Source organism: Ambystoma mexicanum, chromosome 4p, assembly GCF_040938575.1.
Source record: "Ambystoma mexicanum isolate Mex_15411 chromosome 4p, UKY_AmexF1_1, whole genome shotgun sequence".
Taxonomy (NCBI): Eukaryota; Metazoa; Chordata; class Amphibia; order Caudata; family Ambystomatidae; genus Ambystoma; species Ambystoma mexicanum.
Genome location: NC_090927.1, coordinates 516,687,196 through 516,711,427, shown reverse-complemented (window position 1 = coordinate 516,711,427; position 24,232 = coordinate 516,687,196). Strand labels below are relative to the sequence as shown.

Genomic DNA, 24,232 nt, shown 5'->3' with positions numbered 1-24,232 from the left:
AAGGCTTGCATATTGCCCATCCCTACCACAACCTCCAATTGGGGCATGCACCCGGGGTCCAGCATAGAATTCTTTTGGATCTGGCCTGCCCTTAATCATCAGAATTTGGTTAAACTCACATACAGAGTACAGTTGCAGCATTACACAGAACACCCTCACTGCACAGTAAATATATTTTGGGGGCAAATGGGACTACTTATAGGTTAGAACTAGACGTCAATCACACTCTGGTTCCTCAAGGGGTGTCCATGACAACATCAGTCGCCGCCCCTGCTTTGCAATGGGCAAATGTTTATTCATCATTCGCGTGGTGAGCCTATAAGCACAACATGCTCCATCTTCATGCAGTTAAATGTGTTCCTTGGTCGATGATCATCTCAATTGTGTGGAGGCACCATAAATGAATGTGGCAGTATGTCTGTCGTGTTAAAAGTAGTTTCAATTCAAGTTAAAACCAATATGATATTATTTATCACTACATCAAGACAAACTAGTTCGGGGATAACACAAAACACCACATTTCAGATGGTTGGAGGTCCCTTAAAGGAATAGTGCGTTCAGAAATATTATTGGCAAAAAAGATGACCAATAATCAAAAAAAATCAAAAAAATATTTTTTTTAAAAGTCCCTATGTAAAGTATTGAGCAAATGAAGCTCAAACTTTCAAATGGGAAGCACTAGTAGGCATCCATTTTGTGAAATGGATGCCGACCTGTGCTTGCCCTTGTGGCACTAATGAAGCAAAAGCCAGCCAGCTGTAGTAAACAAAAAGTACCACTGGGTGGCTTTTGCTTCATTGGTGCCGGAGGACGGAGACCAAAGACTGCAGGCAGGAAAGCTGCATCTCGGTAAGTGCTAATTTCTTTTTTTTTTAAATAAGCAATATGTGTGTTTTTTTCTATGTTTTACGGGCTGGAGGAGCCCAGAAAACTTAGAAAGAAAACAGCAGCTATTAAAACGTAATTAAAAATGCTGCAGGTTTCTATCTAAGTTTCTCGCACTCCTCCATGCCGCAGTGTTTCTACCTGCCTTGGCTTTCACTTTGGGTCTCCGGGGGTCCCCTGGGGGAGCCGGGGAGCCCCAAAGTGAATGCCGCTGCAGGCAGAAACACAACGTGGGTGTGTTTTGCAATGCCACAGTGCTTCTCACTGTGGCAGCTTTTGTGTGGATTCTCCTGGCCTCCCCCAAATCTGAGGGAGTCCAGGAGACTCCAAGCGAAAGCTGCCGCAATGAGAAATACAATGTTGTTGTATTTGTAAATGCTGTGATATTTACAAATACAACAACGTTGTTATTCTGAATGTGACAGCTTTCGCTTGGAGTCTCCTGGACTCCCTCAGGTTTGGGGGAGCCCAGGAGACTGCATGTGAAAGCCGCCGCAGTCATTCTGTGGTTTTCCAACCACGGCAATCACAAATACAAAAACATTGTATTTTAATTGACGTACCTCAGCTTTTTGCCTTCATTTTATGCTTTCTGTGCTTCACTGTGCTTGGGGAGCAGCAAAAACATAAAATAAAAGTGAAGGCAGCCTCCTCAGCTCTGCTCTGGCTGCAGTAAGCAAAAGCTCCCAGTGGGGGGCTTTTGCTGCTTGTTTAGTGCCGCGAGGGCAGAGCTGAGGAGGCTGCCTGAAATGGCAAAATGGATGCTCCCATGTAAACGCTTTGAGCCTCGTTTGCTCAAAGTGTTTACATAGGAACTTTCATTCAAAAATGTTTAAACTATGTTTTAAACTATTGCCCATCGTTTTAGCCAATAATATTTCTGAGTGCACTATTCCTTTAAACTGTCAGATATTTCTAGAACGCCATCCTGAAAAGTTTGAGGTTCCAAATATGTCAATAGCCAGAGCCCTGCAGAGGATGGCATGATGCTGCCTACCCTCACAGGGCTCTATACCATGTTCCACTACGCTGCAGGGGGCGTGTGGGTCACCACAAGGCAGTAGGGCATGTTTTCAATTGATTCTTATCCAGTCCTACCAGCATATTGGAAAATCTTGCAATTTCCCAGTCACTGTTTTTAAGGACATGAATGTGGCTTTTCTAACAGCATGGTATTGTGCAGCTAAATTCTCTCTTGCTTAGCTGGTCAGCAGTAGTGCTCCAATACCAAACAGATATGTTCTCACATCGGCAACTAGAAATTGTGCAATCACAAATTGCCCTGTGCATGGCTGCGGTCAGTGTCAGCAAGGACATCAAGGGTTAAATATGCATGAAAAATGTACCTGCTGATCTCCCAGCCATGGAGACATGTGGAAAGCTTGCACTATGGCATACACAATACCTGATGTGTTGTTGTGGGTCTGTTGTGGGTCTATGTTAGAGAAACTTTGTACTGATGCAAGTACAATTTTGCACAACATTTGAAGTGGGACAAAAATGCCTTAGTGCAAATCTGTAATCTATCAATGCATTGTTGCCATTGATCAAATGTTGTGTCCAGTGGAAACAACAAGTAAAGTAGCACTGTAGCATCGCAACATTTCTTAAATATAGACTGCAAAGTTTATTTTTAGTGCAGGGAAAGTTGCACTATTCACCTTTAACAAAAACACTATAATTTAAAAAAGAACTAGCAACAAGTTCCAAGCATTACAAGTCCATCAAGATGACACTTTGTGTCCAATTTAATAGGCATTTCTGGCAGCACTGTTTCACCATTGTCCTCATAATTTCATGAAGGAATTGGTCACAGCATCACTAGTAAAAGTGAGATAAATAGAAAACATTGCAATTTTCATTCACATTCTTTAGTGAGCGAAGAGGATGGTTATAATGTGCAACAATGTGCACCCAATTGCTGGAGACACCTAAACTGATCATATCCACATACACGTCGGGGCAGCCTGCCACCCTCTATCCCCCGAGGCTCAGTTGTTACACTTTACAAATCAAAGTGACTGCTGACTGCTGAGGCAAAACCTAATTGAAATAGTAGGGGAGACGAAATTGGTCCGGGGCTCTGCGGATCTGCTTATCTGTGTCCCGTACAGGCAGTGATAGGGCAGATGAAAGAGGTCCAGGGCTCTCAGAATCTGCTTATCTGTGTCCTGTTCGGGCAGTGGTAGGGCAGAAGAAAGAGGTCTAGGGATCTGAGGATCTGCATATCTGTGTCCCATACAGGCAGTGATAGGGCAGAAGAAAGGGGTCGAGGACTCTAAGGATCTGCTTATCTGTGTCCCGTGCAGGCCATGGTAGGGCAGAAGAAAGAGGTCCAGGGCTTTCCGGATCTGCTTATCTGTGTCACGCACAGGCAGTGATAGGGCAGAAGAAAGGGGTCGAGGACTCTGAGGATCTGCATATCTGTGTCCCATACAGGTAGTGGTAGGGTAGAAGAAAGGGGTCGAGGACTCTGAGGATCTGCTTATCTGTGTCCCGTACAGGCAGTGATAGGGCAGATGAAAGAGGTCCAGGGCTCTCAGAATCTGCTTATCTGTGTCCTGTACAGACAGTGGTAGGGCAGAAGAAAGAGGTCTAGGGATCTGAGGATCTGCATATCTGTGTCCCATGCAGGTAGTGGTAGGGTAGAAGAAAGGGGTCGAGGACTCTGAGGATCTGCTTATCTGTGTCCTGTTCGGGCAGTGGTAGGGCAGAAGAAAGAGGTCCGGGGCTCTGCGGATCTGCTTATCTGTGTCACGCACAGGCAGTGATAGGGCAGAAGAAAGGGGTCGAGGACTCTGAGGATCTGCTTATCTGTGTCCTGTACAGACAGTGGTAGGGCAGAAGAAAGAGGTCTAGGGATCTGAGGATCTGCATATCTGTGTCCCATACAGGTAGTGGTAGGGTAGAAGAAAGGGGTCGAGGACTCTGAGGATCTGCTTATCTGTGTCCTGTACAGGCAGTGATAGGGCAGATGAAAGAGGTCCAGGGCTCTCAGAATCTGCTTATCTGTGTCCTGTACAGACAGTGGTAGGGCAGAAGAAAGAGGTCTAGGGATCTGAGGATCTGCATATCTGTGTCCCATACAGGTAGTGGTAGGGTAGAAGAAAGGGGTCGAGGACTCTGAGGATCTGCTTATCTGTGTCCTGTTCGGGCAGTGGTAGGGCAGAAGAAAGAGGTCCGGGGCTCTGCGGATCTGCTTATCTGTGTCACACACAGGCAGTGATAGGGCAGAAGAAAGGGGTCGAGGACTCTGAGGATCTGCTTATCTGTGTCCTGTACAGACAGTGGTAGGGCAGAAGAAAGAGGTCTAGGGATCTGAGGATCTGCATATCTGTGTCCCATACAGGTAGTGGTAGGGTAGAAGAAAGGGGTCGAGGACTCTGAGGATCTGCTTATCTGTGTCCTGTTCGGGCAGTGGTAGGGCAGAAGAAAGAGGTCCGGGGCTCTGCGGATCTGCTTATCTGTGTCACGCACAGGCAGTGATAGGGCAGAAGAAAGGGGTCGAGGACTCTGAGGATCTGCTTATCTGTGTCCCGTGCAGGCCATGGTAGGGCAGAAGAAAGAGGTCCAGGGCTTTGCGGATCTGCTTATCTGTGTCACGCACAGGCAGTGATAGGGCAGAAGAAAGGGGTCGAGGACTCTGAGGATCTGCTTATCTGTGTCCCGTGCAGGCCATGGTAGGGCAGAAGAAAGAGGTCCAGGGCTCTGAGGATCTGCTTACCTGTGTCCCATACAGGCAGTGATAGGGCAGAAGAAAGAGGTCCAGGGCTCTGAGGATCTGCTTATCTGTGGCCCGAACAGGCAGTGGGAGGGCAGAAGAAAGCGGTCAAGGGCTCTGAGCATCTGTTTACCTGTGTCCCTTACAGGTAGTGGTAGTGCAGATGAAAGAGATTGAGGGCTCTGAGGATCTGCTTATCTGTGTCTTGTACAGGCTCCCGAGGCTCTTTCCCAGTAATTCCAAGAGCACAGGTCTCAGGAGCAAGCGTGAATCCTGCAGGGCAGGCACAAATGTGGATAATGCCATACTTAAAAAACAGCTGAGCATGTGCAGGCACTGTGCAGCTCAGGGCAACTGGAGGAGTGTGCAAGCTGCACAATTAACAATGAGCACAGTAAGGGGACTAGGAAAGAGTCACAGCAAAAGGTCTCAGGTTATAAAGGCCTTGCCTGTGAGAAAGACAGAGCAGGAGGTGGCAGAAAGGAAGCACTGCACGGGCAGTTTGGTGGCTTACCTTCTGGAAGCAGCCATCCTTCAAGTGTTCTTCCCTGCCTATATGGCTGATCCGCTGGTGAAGCAGTAGGGCTGCTATTTTCCTTAGACTGCACATGCCAGCTCCCCTCTGGCCACGCCCACCTTCCACTTACTGGTGTTCCCGCTTGCAGGGATAAGAGGATAAGCCACAGGGATAGCAGGGACCAGCATGAGCATAGTGTCTGCTAGCCCTCCTGCCCTTCAGGCTGCTCTGCCTTCTGATCCTTTGATAATTTCGTGCTTGTAATTTGGCCTTAGATCACTGGCTTGGAACAGCGAGTGCTTCTGCACAGACAGGCATTCCACACCACGGTTGACTCCTGGCAATGTTCTGGTATCTTCAGTTCACGTTGTTTATGTTCTTTTATTTCACAGACGCAGAGCACATTATCATCGACCTACATGCATCGCGCTGCTTTAGAGTAATTGCAATAATAGAATACAAAAGATACCAACACTGGGAAGATTTAGCCGAACATTTTGTTCGACTATGTCAGGAAACTGACTCAGTAAACACAGTTTTCCTGAAGTCATCTGGCATCACCTGGGACTGCGCTAGATTGGTCTGAAACCCATCCATCCACACGCCCACTGCAAAGGCAAGTATATCACCCAATGGTATTTATTTATGGCGATGTAACAGGTTGTATACAAATTGACGGAATTACAATTGTCCGAACGACAATTGACCTTTTTCACAATTGACCGCATTTAAAAGGTCAATTAGGATATATATGCGGGGGAAGCCCCCTTCAACCCCCCACCCAATCCAAACCCCCCACCCTGCAACTCACCCACCCAATCCCCTTATATTATTAACCCAAACAACCCACTATATATATAAAAATATTGAAACGGTCAATTGTACAAAAGGTCAGTTAGGACCACTGTAATTCGGTCAATTGGGTCATTCGGACAATTGTTTTCGGTCAATTTGGGTAATACCATGTAACATGACTAGCACTCAAATTAGCAAGGGGGAAGACTGGCAAATGAGTCCGGTCTTTTTAAAAAGTGAAGAAATGGCATTCTAAAAATATTCTCCTTGAAGCAACCATGAATTGGACACAAAGGGGGTTGCCATGCATGCAGCGCTCGGGGTATTATTCATCAAGGAAAAGAATTGTGATGAACTAGGTCACAATAGCACAAACAAGGCTGGTATTCCACAGAGCGCCTGCTATACCACGGACCCTGATCATGTGTTGTGGTGCATTTACCTGACGCAATATTTTGAAAACGGGCCATTTGGTTAATACATCAGGATTTGAAGTTGTGATTCCATCAGAAAATGTGAGGGTTCACTCCATAATTTTATTGTTGCCCAGGTGGTGAGTGTAAAATTAAAATTGCAACCCGCTCTTCTATGAAATTGTTATCCTGCATGGGAGGCGATGCGCTAGTGCATGACCTTAATTTGCATGTCAAAGTATTCTGGGAAATCGGAAATGTTATTAAAATGTAAGCATCTGTGATGCTCGCATTCTAAACCTCACTCTTCATTACTGACCCTTCTTGAATTTTTTCACCACAGAGCAGCAAAAATGTGACCTGTGTGTGTGGCTTGGGCACGCATCTTGTTCTGAGCAACATTTCTAGGCATCAGCAGTCATGTAGAAATGGCTCTAGTCTTAGTCCCTCACAATAATTAATTTAATTGGTAGCTGCGCTATTTAGTACAGCAGACAGACCCACCTCCATAACCACGATCTCACAGGTATCACCACCAACTGGGCCTACCCAGATATCCCAACTCCCATACACCAACTCCCATTCCCATTGGAGTTGGGAGCATAGCTCAGTGGCAACATGCTTGCCTTGGAAGCAAGACAATGCAGAACAGCACAGGTTCGATCCCCAGTTCTGAGTTTATAGACCTCTGAGTATTAAGTGCGTTATAAATAACCAATTACCAAGGCTCTCCTTCCACTACAACCAACACACCGTTTCCCCCTTGCTCTTTGATCTGTCCCCTGCTGATTGATTTTAGTACTCCATGCCAGATCCTCTTTTAGATCTAGGCAGCAGCTGGTGAAAAAAGAACATTCCAGTACACCCCAATCTTGGAAGGCTGAACTTGGTTATCTGATTCTCTAACTGGTGTTTGTTTTTTTCATCCATAATGCTTGCTGCCAATGAACAGATGTTCAAAATCTGTAGCCGCGCTAAGCAGAGTATCTGCTCCTAGGATTCTGAGTGGCCGCGTGTTGCCCAGTCATACCCGGGTAGAGGAGTAGCCTCATCAGGTTCTCTTTTAAAGTAGACTATGTGAAGTGGCTAAAGTCATTGGCAAAACTTGGAAACTAACTTTGTAAAGTGGCTTCTGAGAATGTTAGTCCTGTTCGAAGAGAATTAAAATAAGGCACGCACTGAATATGCAATTCATGCCTGTTTTTCAGAAGTACTGAATAATGCACATAAAATATCCAATACATTCCATTGCATTTCCCCATAACTGCCCACTGAGTACATGCTAAAGACCTTGCTGGGTTCTACTGCTAGGTTGGCTGAATCAGAGTAAACATGTGCTGCTCTAGAACTTGGCTTTCCACCATTTTCAATAATATGAACAGAAGCTGGGTGTATTTTGTAATTTCATTGCTCTTAGAGAAATCTGTCTTCAGCTGGTGTTTTTTGGGTATCTCTCGTTTTGAAAAACTCACTATAGTTGATGAGCATCCAAGAATATAAGTGCTGAGCGCCTTGTAAGAGAATATAGGTATGCGGTCAACTAAAATGGCCCTGTAAAGGCAATCGGATACTGCACAAACGGCATGCCTTAAATGAATGGACTTGTATCAACCAATGATGCTCCTTGGATTCAGTGTGTAGCCTGGATGAAATGCATTCAATTGGTCCAAACGCGTCACTGTTTATTAGATGCTAAACATTTCAGTTTGAGGGGAGTGGCATAGACAAGTGTTTTCTAGCCTCAATTCGTCTAGATGCAGAATGATGGAAAAGCAAGAAAAGTGAAATGCATGCCTACGTCTATACCCCCACCCGATAAATTCCCACATGCAGTGCATATTTACAGACCAGTGCATAGATTACACTATAGCTATCACACCTCTATTTGGGGCAAACAGGGCCGTTAACGACCCACCAGCCGGATCCTAAGGCAGGCCAGTGAATAGTGGCGACTTTGGCAAGGGCCCGGGCTGCTACCATTCCTGTCCATTCCTAAACAAGCGGGTGATAGCTAGCACCAGCCCGGGGCAGTTGCTTTGGGTGTTAAAAGTTTATTTTTAGGGAAATCAGATTTGCTCCCACTTCACATGTCTAATTTCCCTAAAAAGAAACCGATGCACCATGGAAAATAGCGAAGGCAGTAAGTCCCTTTACTATGTCCATGGGGGCCCTAAAGTGCGATCGAGGTGGCTGACGGGGAGGTATCTCTGGAGCTGCAGAAAGCTAATTGGGCAGGCAGTGGTGTGGGTGGGTGTGACAGGTAGAACACTGGGGGTGGGTGGGCGGCAAGGGGGCACTAGTGGGATGCCAAGAATAACGGACGACCCAAGTAGGCAAGGAGAAAAAAGACAAGCTACTGGAAAATTCCACCTGTGTTCTTGGCCAGCGCCTTTCCAGGGTAGTAATTGAAAATGGAAAGATCCATAAAAATCATTCATATTTTGTTCTCATTTACAAACATCTAATATAGAACAAGGAAAGTGCAGTCACCATTTCCAATCACACTGCGCACTGACTAAACAGCGTTGGCCCCATTAAAATAAATACATGAACATCTAATTTTCACAACCTCTCTTTGGTACACCATTGGTCAGACAGTGAAGCACAATATAAGAACGGGAGGGTTCATTTGGCATTTGCAGGTGAGCCATGGGCATTGCCATGCCATAAACACTGGAAAGCACCGTCCTCAAGGCATGACTTGTATGACAGTGAAACACTATTCCACTTCAAGTTAATTATACTCTCAAATTCATGCTGATCAGAAAGGGACTTGTAAGCATTCACTTTACTGCATTAGCTTTACTGCTAAATAATCCGAAAATGTAGTCTAATTACCAGATTGTTCTGTGATGGGACATCAACACCACAAGACCTGGAAAGTCGTTCTGCCAGCAAAGACAAGGCACGGTGTAAGTGTAAATGATGAAAACCAGACAACCAGTTGATATATTTAATAAGATGCAAAATTATATTACACCAACCAAAATCACTTTATTTTGGCAAATTGCCATAAAAGAATAAAACACGTAAATATATACCATATAAGGGTAAAACACATGTGAATATGCATGAATATATTATACATTTTTTCTCAAGAGCAGTACAGAGTTCTGGCAAATGCAAATGCTGCAGTACAAGATGGAAGCTCTGTTTATGCCTTCCAGATACCACAAGGTTAGAAATTCATCTATTATCAATGAGAATGATACATCATAAGAAGTATCTGTATACGTTTTGGTCAAGCATTTCTACTTTGTGCACATATTAGCAAGTGCCTCCCCAGTTGTTATTATTGTTCTGAACTGGGCCGCTTTTGTGAGCCTATCAACTAACACAGATGGAGGATAACACAAATGCCCTCCTGACCATAGCTTGTCTCAAGAAGGATAACAATGACCAGCTCACAAGCAGATTTTCTGCCCACAGGAGATATAACAAGGCTGGTCGGCATTGTGTGAATTGTCTGTCTGTGAAGACTTGAGCCAATGTTCTTGCTCTGATGTCCTTAAAAACTGGACAGAAAAATGTGAAATGCAAAGTATCCTCCATGGCATCACAACCAAATGGGCACACATTGCTCTCGCTGCCCTTGACCATCGGGATAATGTAGATCTTATTGGGAGACCTTTGAATCTTGCTTGAGTTATGAGGTTAATTTCACCTGGATTGTTTGTCCATAGTAAGTCATTTTGAATTGCATCTGATGAGAGTATTGCCAGGTTTATGTTAGTGTCCTTCTCCAGTTCCATACATTCTCTCTCAGCCCTAGATATAGAGAATGCCTGAAGCTTAAGCTTTGTCACAACGTCTTTGGTGATTAACGTGGGGTCCGTCAGATGATGTTCAGCGTTCAATTTTGCCAACCACTTCCTCATTTCTGACAGCCATGGGAATTTCTCGGGACTACCACTGCCTATCAGATTTTTGATCAGAGAGTGTGTTACCCCCGCTGTCAGGTAAGCCCATAGCGTAAGCCAGTGCAGGATTGGTTCTGGCTCTATTTCATCCTCCACAATGGAATCCCTACTCAGTGTGGACACCGTAATTTGGAGCAGATTGGGGGAGAACAAGGATACGTTTCAGGAAATGGTTCTCTGAGACTTGAATCTTTCTTGTGTTCCCATGTCCCCAAAGCGATGCTCCATATTTCACAACTGCTTTCACTTTGGTTATGTATACCGTCTTTATCGGATCTAATGGCTTGGAGGTCGACATTGACATAAATCTCCTGACTCCCCAAGGGATTGAATAAACCTAGCCACTTGCTTCAAGATATGGGCCGCCGGTTACAGGTTTGAGGTTAAATGAATCCCTAGGTAGTCAAAGTGCATGACTCTCTGGATTATTACACCATTTGGGCAGATCAGTGCCATATTTGGGCTGTTCCCAGTTAGATGGTAGGACATTACTGCCGACTTGGCGATGTTGACCTTCAGGTCTAATGACATCATAAAGTCTGTATATGCTGTGACAAGATGTTGCAAGGCGCTTGGTGTGCGTGCCATCAGGACCGTGTCATCGGCATATGCCAAGACTGGGTATGACTGCCCATTGATTTTAGGCACATCAGTTGTAACTTACATCAAAGCCTCCCGCAACCCATTAATGTACAAAGAGAACAAGACAGGTGCCGTCACGCATCCCTGTCGAACTCCCATCTGGACCTAGAAGTAAGCAGTACAGTGGTTAGAGGAGCCACTTCTCACGCAGGTCTGGGTATTTTTATGCAAACTAATCAATAGATCTGTTATCCCCACCGGGCAACCCGGTGACCCAAGCACAGCCCACAGCTTTTTCCTGTTCACTTTGTCAAAGGCTGTGCTTAGCTCCATGAAAGGAATATATATGATTTTGCCTCTCAAATAGAGAGAATTCGCCAAGATCAGGACGAGATTGAGAATCTGCTCGCTCATCCCTAGTCCTGGGCGGAAGCCCAATTGTATCTAATCGAGAGGGCGCTGGTATCGATCCAAGATTCGATTTTTCCCCAGCACTGCTCTTCCAAAGATTTAAGACAGAGTCAAGGAGCGAGATTGGTCTATATGAGAGCGGCATATTTCTTGGGCCCTTTTTGTAGATTGGTTGGATTATTGCCTTCCCCATGATCCTGGAAATTGTGCCTTTGCACGCATGGTGTTAAAACACACCATTAGTACTGGGCCCCACAGATCAACCTCTTCTCTAAACAAGTCAGCCTGGATGCTGTCTGAGCCTGGTGATTGCCCAGTTTTTGATGAACAATTGCTTCTGCTATTTCCTTGGTTGAAAATGACACCAAGTACCCTTTCTCTCTACATGGTCTATCTTTGAGGAGGTCCCTTATCTAACAATGACATTTGGGATTATATATCGCCATCTAAACAAGGATCTTGCAGAATTTTGAAAAACATTTCAAAGATGAGGAAGCCGCTAGAGCATGCCCTAACAAGAGATTCAACTGAGAGAAAATGTGGACTACTTAGATGAATGCAGAATTGAGTGGTGCAACAACTTGAAAGCAGATCGGAAGCCAGACATTTAGAGGAAAATGCTTGCTGTGACCCTGAATGTCAATTTAAACTTACAACAAAACCTTTCACAACAGAAAGTCATGTTCTACCTCTACTGGACACCAGAGGAAATGAATAATGCGAGTCTTTCTAACTCAGATCTTTACTAGAAATACACAGCCACTAGAGCAAGGGAATCGTCCTGTTGTCTCTCCAGATGCCTTTGATTATAATCCTGAGCCAGCATAGTTAATGGATAAGGATCATGGGAGTCGTAGTCACCAACATCTGGAAATCTAGAGGTTGCAGACCGCTGCCTACTGAACAAATTCAAATATTGGTTCCTTCTGTCCAAGAATTCACCAATACCAGTTAGATATATTTGAGAAAATAAATATGGCCTCAAACACTCCTACCACAAAATGTGTTGACTGTTCTCTTTAATGGTATCACAAAATATATATGTATACGGAAATATATAATCAAATTCAGGTAGTAAATGAGTGACATGCAAGAACTGAGGATAGAGAAATACACTGATATTAGAAGACTGGATAGATGGAATTCATCAATTAATGTCAAGGGAGAGGGTCACATTCAAACTGAGAGACACATTACAATACTATATGGGTATTTGGAAAGGATGCATGGATTTCTCTATGCAGCAAATGGGTGCCCAATGAACGTCTAGAGTCTGTCTCGTTAATATTATCTTGTGTAGATTTAAGCAAATAAATATTACTTCATGACATGTGATTTTTACTTTCTTTCCATTCATTAAGATCCACCTCCTGAAAGAGTACCTAAAAATGGCAATGCTGAGTTAACTGGTTGTGTACATCACACTGTTGGCACTGGCTGTGGTGATCATACGCTGAAGCATAGGTGGTGCAGCTATAGGAAGGTGGGTGCTGCCCATTTACAGGATCACAGGGAAAATATTGTTTCAAAGCCTCTTTTGGGAAAGAGTTTAATCTTCCATCATTCGCGGTTTGTGAGTAATGTGTTCCACTTTCTGGCTGCTGCCACAGAGAAGGCTCTGACTCCTGTGCTTATGTTCTTTGAATCTAGGACTACCAAAAAGCTGGTTGATGTTAACCTCAGTTGGCAGGATAGCAGCTAGTTCTTATTTGTATTTCTGTGAAATAGTTGTCCAAGTTCATACATTTATTTCTGTACCATGCGCATGACCTTGATCATTACCAGATTTTTGACCACCAGCCCGTACAGGAATCACAGAGTTGAGGTAATATAATATGCCTTCAGCTGTGGTAATATATTCATATTGGGTTGGAAGATAAACAGTATTGTCATAATGTGTGACATTGCCAGGGTTGAAACTGCATCAGTCATGGCCAAATGTGCATAAGCAGTTGAAGAATACAGAAACCTCTCTTCTCTTGCAGTTTATATAGAGCTCGTGGTCAAGAATGATTAGCAGGATGGTCACCACATTACCTGGCATCTGCCATGGTTCCATGTTTGGGAACTATGTCTCTGTTGGTTGGAAACATTATGGAGAGCCTGTCAACATAAATTCTGTTTTAGTGAGATTGGTTGCTGGTGGTTTGCATTCATCAAGTTGCCAATAACTGAAATACAGTCTGTGAAAGTATGTCCTATGACAGATTGACAGATAAGCATGTCTCTTAAATGAATATCATCAGGGTAATAATAACAGACGTTGACACTAAGTGACTGAATCAGTGCTAGCAATGGGTAATATAGACATTGAAAAGGGAGTGGAGAGAGGCCCTGTGCTACTCCACAGTCCAGTGCTATATCTTTAGATGAACCCAGCAGGATTATGATTTTCTGACGATAATCATGTGATGTCTTTAAGTGCCAGATTTCTGATGATCAAGCTGGAAGGGTGGGAGAAGAGCATCTCCAACAATGTCAAAGGCAGCAGACCGGTCCAGCAATATCCAAGCACTGAAAACTCCAGAATCCACCTCCAGTTTAAGGCCATCATGAATTGATGCAATACTCTCTCACCTGGGATGCAAAATTCAAAATAACAGTAGCCCAGTAGCTGATGGTGTTCAATAAAGCCCTGGAAATACTAGAATGTTCAATAATTTTAGCTGGGAGTGCTATGAGAGTTGTCTGTAAAATCAATTAAATAAAATGTTTTTCAAAAAAGAAACAATGCATAATTGTGAAAATTATAAGAACGCACGTGGAGAAAATGATAAGAAAGCATGTGGAAGTAGACAAATGATTAACAACATTAAGCAGCAAGTTGTAAGAAAAGAAGTATGTCAAATGAAACAGACACAGCAGCTATCTTTAAACCATGAAAAAAGAAACTGTAGGTGACATCACTAATTGCATCATCTATTACATCACTGTTAGGGAAAATTCTCATTTCTGTGCTAATTCCCTTCAACCTTAGAGACCCCCAGCTCTTTTGCTGGACTTTAGGGCTTTTTAATTTTAACCCTGGAATGAGTGAGACCTTTTTCTCATTCTCTCGTGTGTTTTGACCTGATTTGGATTATGTGTTTTCCACTGTTTTTGGAGTCTGACAAACTCCATAGTCATCTACTTTTTGTATGGTGACACACAACACCTTTTGTGCAGTGTCACAGAGAAATTCTTTAGATTTCTCATAAGGTTTAAATACCTTTTCTGTGTGAACTACTGTTCCCAAGAATAGTAAAGTGAAATTGACTCTGGTTACCTTTGTGGGTCCAACAAACATCACCTTATGTGGAATGCTGGGAGGGTTACCTAGTAGCCCTTATCCTACATTCTCATGTAACATTTTATATGTTACCATCACTTATTTAAATGGCTGGTGGCAGTGGTTTAATTTTCCTACCATTGTGCTTTTCTACCGTAGGCTGAATCCTCAGCTGCGGTATAGCACCCATGGGTGATCATTTTGTCAAAATGGCCGGTCTTCTTTTTCTGCCATTTTCTGTTTGTGAGGTCTTTCATGGGTTTTACTCTGTGTGCTGAGCCAGGTTTGAGCACTTTGTTCATTTTCCCTTTGCCAGGCTTCAGCTCTTAAGCCTGCCTGTGGCTCCAGTTTGTCTAGAAAGGCAGGATGTGTGGGAGATTCCCAAGCACTCCCCTGTCCTTTGTCTCTAGGAATACCTGAATGCAAACAGTCCTGATTGGCTGGCTGGCTGTCCTTTGAGGACAGCCACCCTGCTCTGTGATTGACAGCCTAGGCTCTGCATGAATGGAAGAAACCTGCTTAAAAGGCAAGGATTTTGGGACTAGTGGCAGAGTCGAACACTGGGAGAAACACCCGTGAAGAAACTGTGAATGAATTTGCTGCATCCTCCTGGACCTTTGAATTGCCCAGTGAAGCCATGCTGCTGTGCTGAAACTCCTTTTTCTGATCGACAAGAGAAGCTGCGGAAGGGATGATTTCTTCCCTTGGGTTAGTGGGACCAACTACCCTGAAACGAACTCCACTGGACCATCTTCCCTGATTCGCTGTACTTCTTCATTGCTGCAAGAACCTAGTGCCAGGAGTCGAGAAATCTATAGTTGAGTTCAACGTCTGCAATCCGGTCAGAAGCTCCAGGAGTCTCCTAAGGACCCTCCAAAAGCAGGATGACCAGAGCTCGAGTCCCCTCAACAGAGTTCACGACCCAAGGAGTGAAAGAAGCCCAACCGGTATCCGAGATCCGCAATGGTGCTGTTTACCGAGCACTGAAGCCGCAAAGTGCTGCTGATCTGAAAAGAGCCCATAGCTGCTGATGACCTCCAAATTGCTGCTGCAAGAGTCCTCCAGACGTCCTCCCTCTTGTCCCCAAGACTGAGGTTCAGGAACCCAGGATCTGAATTGCTGCAACAGGACAGAATCCAGCAGGACCACTCTTTTTCAAACCAGAGGTACTGTTTAGACTTGGGGTACTTACCTCAGTATCTTTTTGAGCTGTGCACTTCTCAGTTGAGACTTGCATTGGCTTACCTTAGAGTTGATTCCAACTCTGCTTTTCACAGACTTAACAGCTTGTGACCCTACACGTGATTTCTACAAAACTCTTTAACTTTGTGTAAAACTTTGTTATCTAAGAAGTGACTCTGCTGCATAGGCTGTGCTCCAATTGACTGTGGCTGTCCTGGCTCCCTGCAGACCCTTCTAGTCCATTGACTTTGATATTTCTGTCCCTCATAGGTGGTAACTTGTCCTAAACTGTTATTGCTGGGAAAGGCTTGTCTAGACTTCATTGGAAGACTTAAGTATACTCACATGACCTCAGAACCTGTTTAACCTTTTCCTTTCTTTAACCTTTACCTTATGCAACCTAAGAATCAGCAAAGTATAACTAGTGAAATATAAATGTAATTACTGTCGTTGTGAATGAAGTCACCTCTGGGTGTAGGAAGTGTGTAAAAAGCATCTCTAAAGAGTATCCACTAACTTGTGCTGATTCTGGAAAAAGTATTTTAAAGTATATTTGATTGTTACATATCTTGCCCTTTTTAAAGAATGCTTATTTAAAAATTGATGTTAAACAAATAAAGAACTATTTATAACTGAAATCTTGAGTGTAAGTGTTACTTGGCTACTTGTATTTGCGAATTTCATTACTATAGTTCTACAGCTCACATGTACCCTCTTGAAATAGGCTTGGCTGCTCAGTCACACTACCAACTTGTGTAGTACAGACCTAGACCAAAAGGTGGGTTACCTAATACCAAGCAGATAAGTGTTGTGTAGTTTCACACAGTGTTACTACATCAATTCTTACCTAACAATCATGGATGGGATCTCTGATTACATTACAACACTAACCAACTGTGGCCAGTGGCCATGCCCTTAGGCCGTGCCCTGTATATTATAACACATTAAGAGGCAGTAGCCATGGCCTTTGGCCGTGCCCACTGTATATTTTACAACACTCACCAGCCACTAGCCTTGTCCTTCAGCCATGCAGAGTGTACACACCCATGGTCATGGCAAAGGCCACTGCCTAAATTGTCATCTAGTTAATCAAAGCTTTTATTGCCTATGCCATAAATATTATGTCTGATGCGACCACAGATATAATCAGTGGAGTTATATATGATGCAAACAGTGAGGTCACCAGTGATTCCACCAGTGATGTCATAGATGATGTAATTAGTGATGTCCTCAGGGATGTAATTTGTGATATCCTTGTTGTCATAGGATGCACAACGGGGGGGTAAAGTTAAGGTTGCTTTAGAAGAATTACAGGGGTTTTGTTGTGTTAAGTTCTCACCTTAAAGTCCCTGCAACTAAAGTGTTTTCCTTCATTATATTGTACAGGAGCTGGTTATACCCCCCTCAAACTCAATGTAGTAGAGATAGACCCCCTCCACCTCAAACCGAATGTTGATAACTTGTCCGGGTGATCAATGACTTTAAATGTTGCAAAAATCGGAAATATAGTGCTTTGCAGTAAAGCACTTTGAAGGACGATCTATTTTATGCAGTCAGAATGTCTTGTGTGATAGAAGGTTTTGTTAAGTAGTATATGCTTAGTATAACTTATAGAAAAACTAGATTAGAATCAGAGCAGGTACCAAGTTTTAAGTAAAAATTGGGTTGGTCAGGCATTTCATAAGTGATCAGCCATTTTTGGGTGGGACAAAGTCAGGCAAACTCTGAGATAATGCTGGGCATACAAATCGTGGATTTCTGTAAAACCATGCTGACATGATGAAAGAATTACCTCATGGTAGTTCAGTGAGTGTTCAGTAGTCAAGGACATGGTATCTGGATTTCTCAGCTCTAATTTTGAAAGTGACGAGCCGGGGGAGCAAGGTAGCAGTCAAGGGAAGATAGTAATTGTCGCATGCAGCTGTTTGAATTAGCAGAGAGGTCACAGCTGATGCCCTTATCTGGGCATATGTGACAGGAAGGCATGATGCTGGTAAAATTATCTCAGGATTGACGTTTGTGATGTCATCTTTGATGTCGTGGGTGTTAGTCTTAGCAGTGCATGGTGGTGGCGCGAGTTATGGTTGCTTAGCTTACCATAACTGGCGAATTTCAAGGGTTTTTCGGTTTTACTTGGAACCATAACGTCCCATTAACAAAGTTTTTTCACTGAATTTCATAGGTTTTTAGTAGCACAACCTAACCATAACGTCCCTTTAACAAAGTTTTTTCACTGAATTTCATAGGTTTTTAGTAGCGCAACTTAACCATAACGTCCCTTTAACACCGTTTTTTCATTGAATTTCATAGGTTTTTATTAGTGCAACTTAACCAAAACGTCCCTATAACACAATTTATTTTTATTTTTTACTGCATTTCATAGGTTTTTATTAGTGCAACGTCACCATAACATCCTTTTCAGTAGATGAAGACCACTAGCATCTTAGGTCCTCAAAGTGGGAACCCCAGGTGGTAAAAAAAAGAATGTTCTTCCCAAACCGGGACGCCTGCGGCGTCCCGGTGCAGGAAGGAAAATCTTTTACCAAGATGGCCACCATGGAAAGGGAAGGCGGGGTGTATAAGGAGAACACAGCAGGGCATGAGCGGGGAGTGGGGGGGAATAGGAGAGAGACACGGGGCATGAGCGGGGGGTGGGAGGCAACAGCAGGGAGACACGGGGCATGAGCGGGGGGTGGGGGAACACGAGGGAGACACGGGACATGAGAGGGGGATTCGGGGAAACAGCAGGAAGACACGGAGCATGATTGGGGGTGGGGGGCAACAGAAGAGATACACGGGGCATGAGAGGGGGTGGGGGGTAACAGGAGAGAGACATGGGGCATGAGAGGGGGATGGGGGTAACAGGAGAGAGAGACGCGGGGCATGAGCAGAGGGTGGGGGGCAAGAGCAGGGAGACACGGGGCATGAGCGGGGGTGGGGGGCAACAGCAGGGAGACATGGGGCATGATCGGGAGTGGGGGGCAACAGGAGAGAGACATGGGGCATGAGAGGGGGGTGGGGGGTAACAGGAGAGAGACACGGGGCATGAGCAGGGGGTGGGGGGGCAACACCAGGGAGACACAGGGCATGACCGGGGGTGGGGGTAACAGGAGAGAGACACGGGGCATGAGCGGGGGGCAACAGCAGGGCGACACGGGGCATGACCGGAGGGTGGGGGGCAACAGGAGAGAGACACGGGGCATGAGAGGGGGTGGGGGCAACAGCAGGGAGACACAGGGCATGAGCAGGGGGCAACAGCAGGGAGACACGGGGCATGAGCGGGGGGCAACAGGAGAGAGACACAGGGCATGAGCGGGGGGTGGGAGGAACAGGAGAGAGACATGGGGCATGACCGGGGGGTGGGGGACAACAGCAGGGAGACACGGGGCATGAGCGGGGGTTGGGTGGGATGGATACAGACACACGGGGCATGAGCGGGCGGTGGGTGGGAGGGATACAGACACACGGGGCATGAGCGGGGGGTGGGTGGGAGGGATAGAGACACACGGGGCATGAGCGGGGGATGGGCGGGAGGGATAGAGACACACGGGGCATGTGCGGGGGTGGGCAGGAGGGATAGAGACACACGGGGCATGAGCAGGGGGTGGAGGGGAGGGGAGAGACACACGGGGCATGAGCGGCGGGTGGGTGGCAAGGGATAGAGACACACGGGGCATGAGCGGGGGTGGGTGGGAGGGATAGAGACACACGGGGCATGAGCGGGGGGTGGGTGGGAGTCATAGACACACGGGGCATGAGCGGGGGTGGGTGGGAGGGATAGAGACACACGGGGCATGAGCAGGGGGTGGGTGGGAGGGATAGAGACACACTGGGCATGAGCGGGGGGTGGGTGGGAGGAATAGAGACACACAGGGCATGAGCAGGGGGTGGGGGGGAGGGGAGAGACACACGGGGCATGAGCAGGGGGTGGGGGGAGGGGAGAGACACACGGGGCATGAGCGGGGGTGGGTGGGAGGGATAGAGACACACAGGGCATGAGCAGGGGGGTGGGTGGGAGGGGAGAGACACACGGGGCATGAGCAGAGGGGTGGGTGGGAGGGGAGAGACACAGGGGGCATGAGCAGGGGGGTGGGTGGGAGGGAAGAGACACACAGGGCATGAGCAGGGGGGTGGGTGGGAGGGGAGAGACCACGGGGCATGAGCAGGGGGTGGGTGGGAGGGGAGAGACACACGGTGCATGAGCGGGGGGTGGGTGGGAGGGGAGAGACACACGGGGCATGAGCGGGGGGTGGGTGGGAGGGGAGAGACACATGGGGCATTAGCGGGGGCAGCGGGGAGGGATAGAGACACACGGGGCATGAGCGGGGGGTGGGTGGGAGGGATAAAGACACACGGGGCATAAGCGGGGGGTGGGGGGAGAGACACACGGGGCATGAGCAGGGGTGGGGGGAGGGCTAGAGACACACGACACGGGGCATGAGCGGGGGATGGGTGGGAGGGCTAGAGACACACGGGGCATGAGCGGGGGGTGGGTGGGAGGGCTAGAGACACATGGGGCATGAGCGGGGCGTGGGTGGAGGGAGAGAGACACACGGGGCATGAGCGGGGGGTGGGTGGGAGGGCTAGAGACACATGGGGCATGAGCCGGGGGTGGGTGGAGGGAGAGAGACACACGGGGCATGAGCGGGGGGGGGTGGGAGGGCTAGAGACACACATGGGGCATGAGCGGGGGTGAGGGGGAGGGAGAGAAACACACGGGGCATGAGCGGGGGGTGGGTGGGAGGGCTAGAGACACACGGGGCATGAGCGGGGGGTGGGTGGGAGGGCTAGAGACACACGGGGCATGAGCGGGGGGTGGGTGGGAGGGCTAGAGACACACGGGGCATGAGCAGGGGGTGGATGGGAGGGCTAGAGACACACGGGGCATGAGCGGGGGGTGGGGGGAGGGAGAGAGACACACGAGGCATGAGCAGATGGTGGGGGGAGGGAGAGAGACACACGAGGCATGAGCGGGGGGTGGGTGGGAGGTAGAGAGACACACGGGGCATGAGCGGGGGTGGGAGGGAGGGAGAGACACACACGGGGCATGAGCGGGGGTGGGGGGGAGGGAGAGACACACACGGGGCATGAGCGGGGGTGGGGGGAGGGAGAGAAACACACGGGGCATAAGCGAGGGGAGGGAGAGAGATACACGGGGCATGAGCGGGGGTGGGGGGAGGGAGAGAGACACACGGGGCATGAGCGGGGGGTGGGAGGGAGGGAGAGAGACACACGAGGCATGAGCGGGGGGTGGGGGGAGGGAGAGAGACACACGGGGCATGAGCGAGGGGTGGGGGGGACAAACAAAAACACGGACATGCCGCATGGACATGAGTTTGTGTGGCAGATCCCGCTCCTCGGCCCTCCGCTGGCCACTGTGTGCGATGGCGTGAGCGGGGGCTGGAGGAACAGGGGACACACGGAGCATGAGCGTGGGTGGGGGGGACAGGAAGGACACACGGGGCATGAGCGGGGGTGGGGGGGACAGAAAGGACACACGGGGCATGAGCGGGGGTGTGGGGGACAGAAAGGACACACGGGGCATGAGCGGGGGTGGAGGGACAGAAAGGACACACGGGGCATGAGCGGGGGTGGGGCAGACACGGGGCATGAGCGGGGGTGGGAGGAACAGGAGACAGACACGCTCCTGCTGACCTGACAAAGCCTCTCATGCGGGAAAGAAAGATGGCGGGTGTCTCTGAAGCCAGACGCACTGCACGCTTTCACCGCACCCAATGAGAGAGCACGTCAGATGTCCGCGGGCATCATGCAAGCTGGTGGCCCAATCACCGTCCGCGGAGCGAACAGGGAAGTCCGTCCACGGACCGAACACAGATAGCACTAATTTATTTTCCCTACTTTTTGTTCATTTTAAAAAAAACTACTGGATGGATTTTCACCAAATTTTCAAAAGCACGCTTTCGGGACCAAGCCGCTGCTCCTGGTCCAAATTCGGTGAAAATCCGTCAAGCAGTTTGGGCTGTAGGCGCGAGCAAAACCTTTTTCCCATTCAGTCTATGGGAAAAACAGAAATTTTGGGACCCCCCCTATAACTCCCCCCCTGCACGAATCCTCACCAAACTTCAAACTTTGCAAAAAAAAAATCAGAGTGGGCCATATACATGTTTTGCAAAGTTTGGTGAGGATTCGTCCAGGGGGAGCGAAGTTATAAACCGCCCAAAAAGTGCTCTTCCTATGGAAACAGCAACTTAACCATGACTACACTGCCACTACGCGTTGTTTGCAGGCTGCTGCCCCTAGGCGTCCTGCTGTTGTTCTGTCTTCTATGTGCTGCTATGTATCGTGTATTTGCTTTTTGCACGATGCGTTTGGTTTTTAACTTATCAAAACATTAAAGACATCAGTAATTCCTATACTGTGTCTGTTTGTTTTTTCCGAACCCTTTTGAACCTGGCATTCATGTTTGTGCCTGCGGGAGTGCGATTCGCTCTTTCCTCCCTTTTTTCCATATATATATATATATATATATATATATATATATATATATATAAATATATAGCGGCCCTGTAGTTATGGTTAAGTTGCACAACCCATAGGAAGAGCACTTTTTGGGCAGCTTATAACTTGGCCCCCCCGGACGGATCCTTACGAAACTTTGCCAAAAAAATATATGGCCCCATCAGATTGATTCTGCGAAGATTGGTGAAGTTTTGGCAGGGGGGAAATGTTATGGAGGATTCCAAAAGGTGTGGTTTTGCCCATAGACGCAATGGAAAAAAAGTTTTGCTCACGGCTACAGTCCAATTCGCTGGACGGATTTTCACCAAATTTGCAGCAGGCGTGTGGCTTTTTGCCAAAAGCAAGCTTTTGTAAATTTGTTGTAAATCTGCCCAGTCGCTTTTTTTTTTAAATGAACAAAAAGCATGTTAAAATAATTAGTGATATCAGGGACTCACTTCCCTGTTGGGTCCATGGACGGGCCTCCAATTGGCCCAGCGGCCGACGTGAGGTCTGCAGACATCAGACTAGCCCGATGATTGAAAGCTAAAAACATGAGGTGCATCATATTTTTGGGAAACGCCATGTGGAGTGGCGGGCAGCCGCTGTTGTCCGCGAACATCTCAGTAAAAACATATATAAAAACACAACATTGCACTTGCCAATCTTATGAAACAATCTCTGGAAAGGTGAGGGGAGATGAGAATGGGATGGGATAGCCTTAAAAATAAAAAAAACTGGCATGTATGTTCTCTAATATCCGCAAACAGTCTCGGCCAGTCCTGCGATGTTCGCAAATATATGAGGTGTTCGGGGACATCTATGCTTACTTCTGCATTATAGGGTTGGTGATTTCTGATGTCATCTTTCATGTGCTTTAACAATGCTTTTACACATAATTTCATAGGTTTTTATTAGTGCAACTTAACCATAAAGTCCCTTTAACAAATATTTTTCTGTGAATATATATTCAGTGAACAAACCTTTGTTAAGAGAGAGTTAAGGTGATCAAATATAATGCTAAAAAATCCTTAAAATTCAGCACTCGCATTGGAAGCAAGTCTGCCTTAACTGTGTGCCCCCTGTTGCGCAGTGTATGACCACATTAATGACATCACGGAAATCTCTGATGACCTCACTAATTACATCATGCATGACATAAATAATTTCACTGGTTTGATTAATTAAATATTGAAATATGACAACTCTGCTTCTTTGCGTACCATACATGTACATATTTTACACTCACACAGTACATCGTAGTCGTGCCTTTGTTTCTTTAAATGCAGCATACGGTATTCAATTATGTAGTATAAGTAATTGATGCTTTTAGGAAATTAGCCAATCTTCGAATGCGTAAATTCTATATTATCACAATGCATGTGGGCATGTACTTTCTTTCATATGAGATTATTTTTTATAAAACTTGACATCTAAAATAAATTGCAATCATGTGCTGGTATTACGGTAAGGAGAATTGTAAATTTGGGTGTGGAAATTGACTACTCATATAACACTTACTATTAAATATATTTCTACTTTTTTTACTACTTCATCTACTTATTATGTTATGTTTGAAATACCAGCAATAGATTTAGCGGGATCAGGTACTTTCCTGCAATTAAGCATTGTAATTGCTTACTAATATATGAAATTCAAACGATTTTTTAATGCTACTTATGAACTGTATGTATCATGTTACATATTTTTGTTTTAAATCTTGGGAGTTGGTAAGTACTACAAAGGAGTTCTCCACACGTAAGGCTATGGTACTTGTGTATGACTTTATTGATCCATGTCATGTTATTTTTGTTAAGTGTAATAAATTAAAATATGTATCAAAAGTGTGCAGCAAAAGAATTCTAACTTATATAATCAGTAGGATTAATAGAGTTATTAATAGAGAAATAAAAGTAGAGAATATGTAGGATATGCTGAGACTTCAAGGCACGTTCTAGCCAATTGCCTTTCTGTGTGTGACTTGTATACGAAGGGTTATGTAACATTTATAAGTATGTTAAAACAAATAACGACAGATCAATTTTGGAGTCAAATTTATTCTGGGGTTTCATTGGTGGT

At 46.1% G+C, this 24,232-nt stretch overlaps 1 protein-coding gene across 16 annotated transcripts in view; it reads right to left on the bottom strand.

Moving 5' to 3' along the window:
• Window positions 1–24,232, bottom strand: part of MYT1L (myelin transcription factor 1 like) — a 1,655,431-nt gene that overhangs the window by 1,572,522 nt on the left and 58,677 nt on the right. Inside the window, exon 2 of one of the 16 annotated variants that reach the window (XM_069606037.1) lies at window positions 9,170–9,219. The exons of the other annotated variants lie outside the window; for them this stretch is intronic. The gene's annotated coding sequence lies outside the window, so the exon portion shown is untranslated. The remainder of the gene's footprint in view (window positions 1–9,169; window positions 9,220–24,232) is intronic. 16 annotated transcript variants of the gene reach the window in all.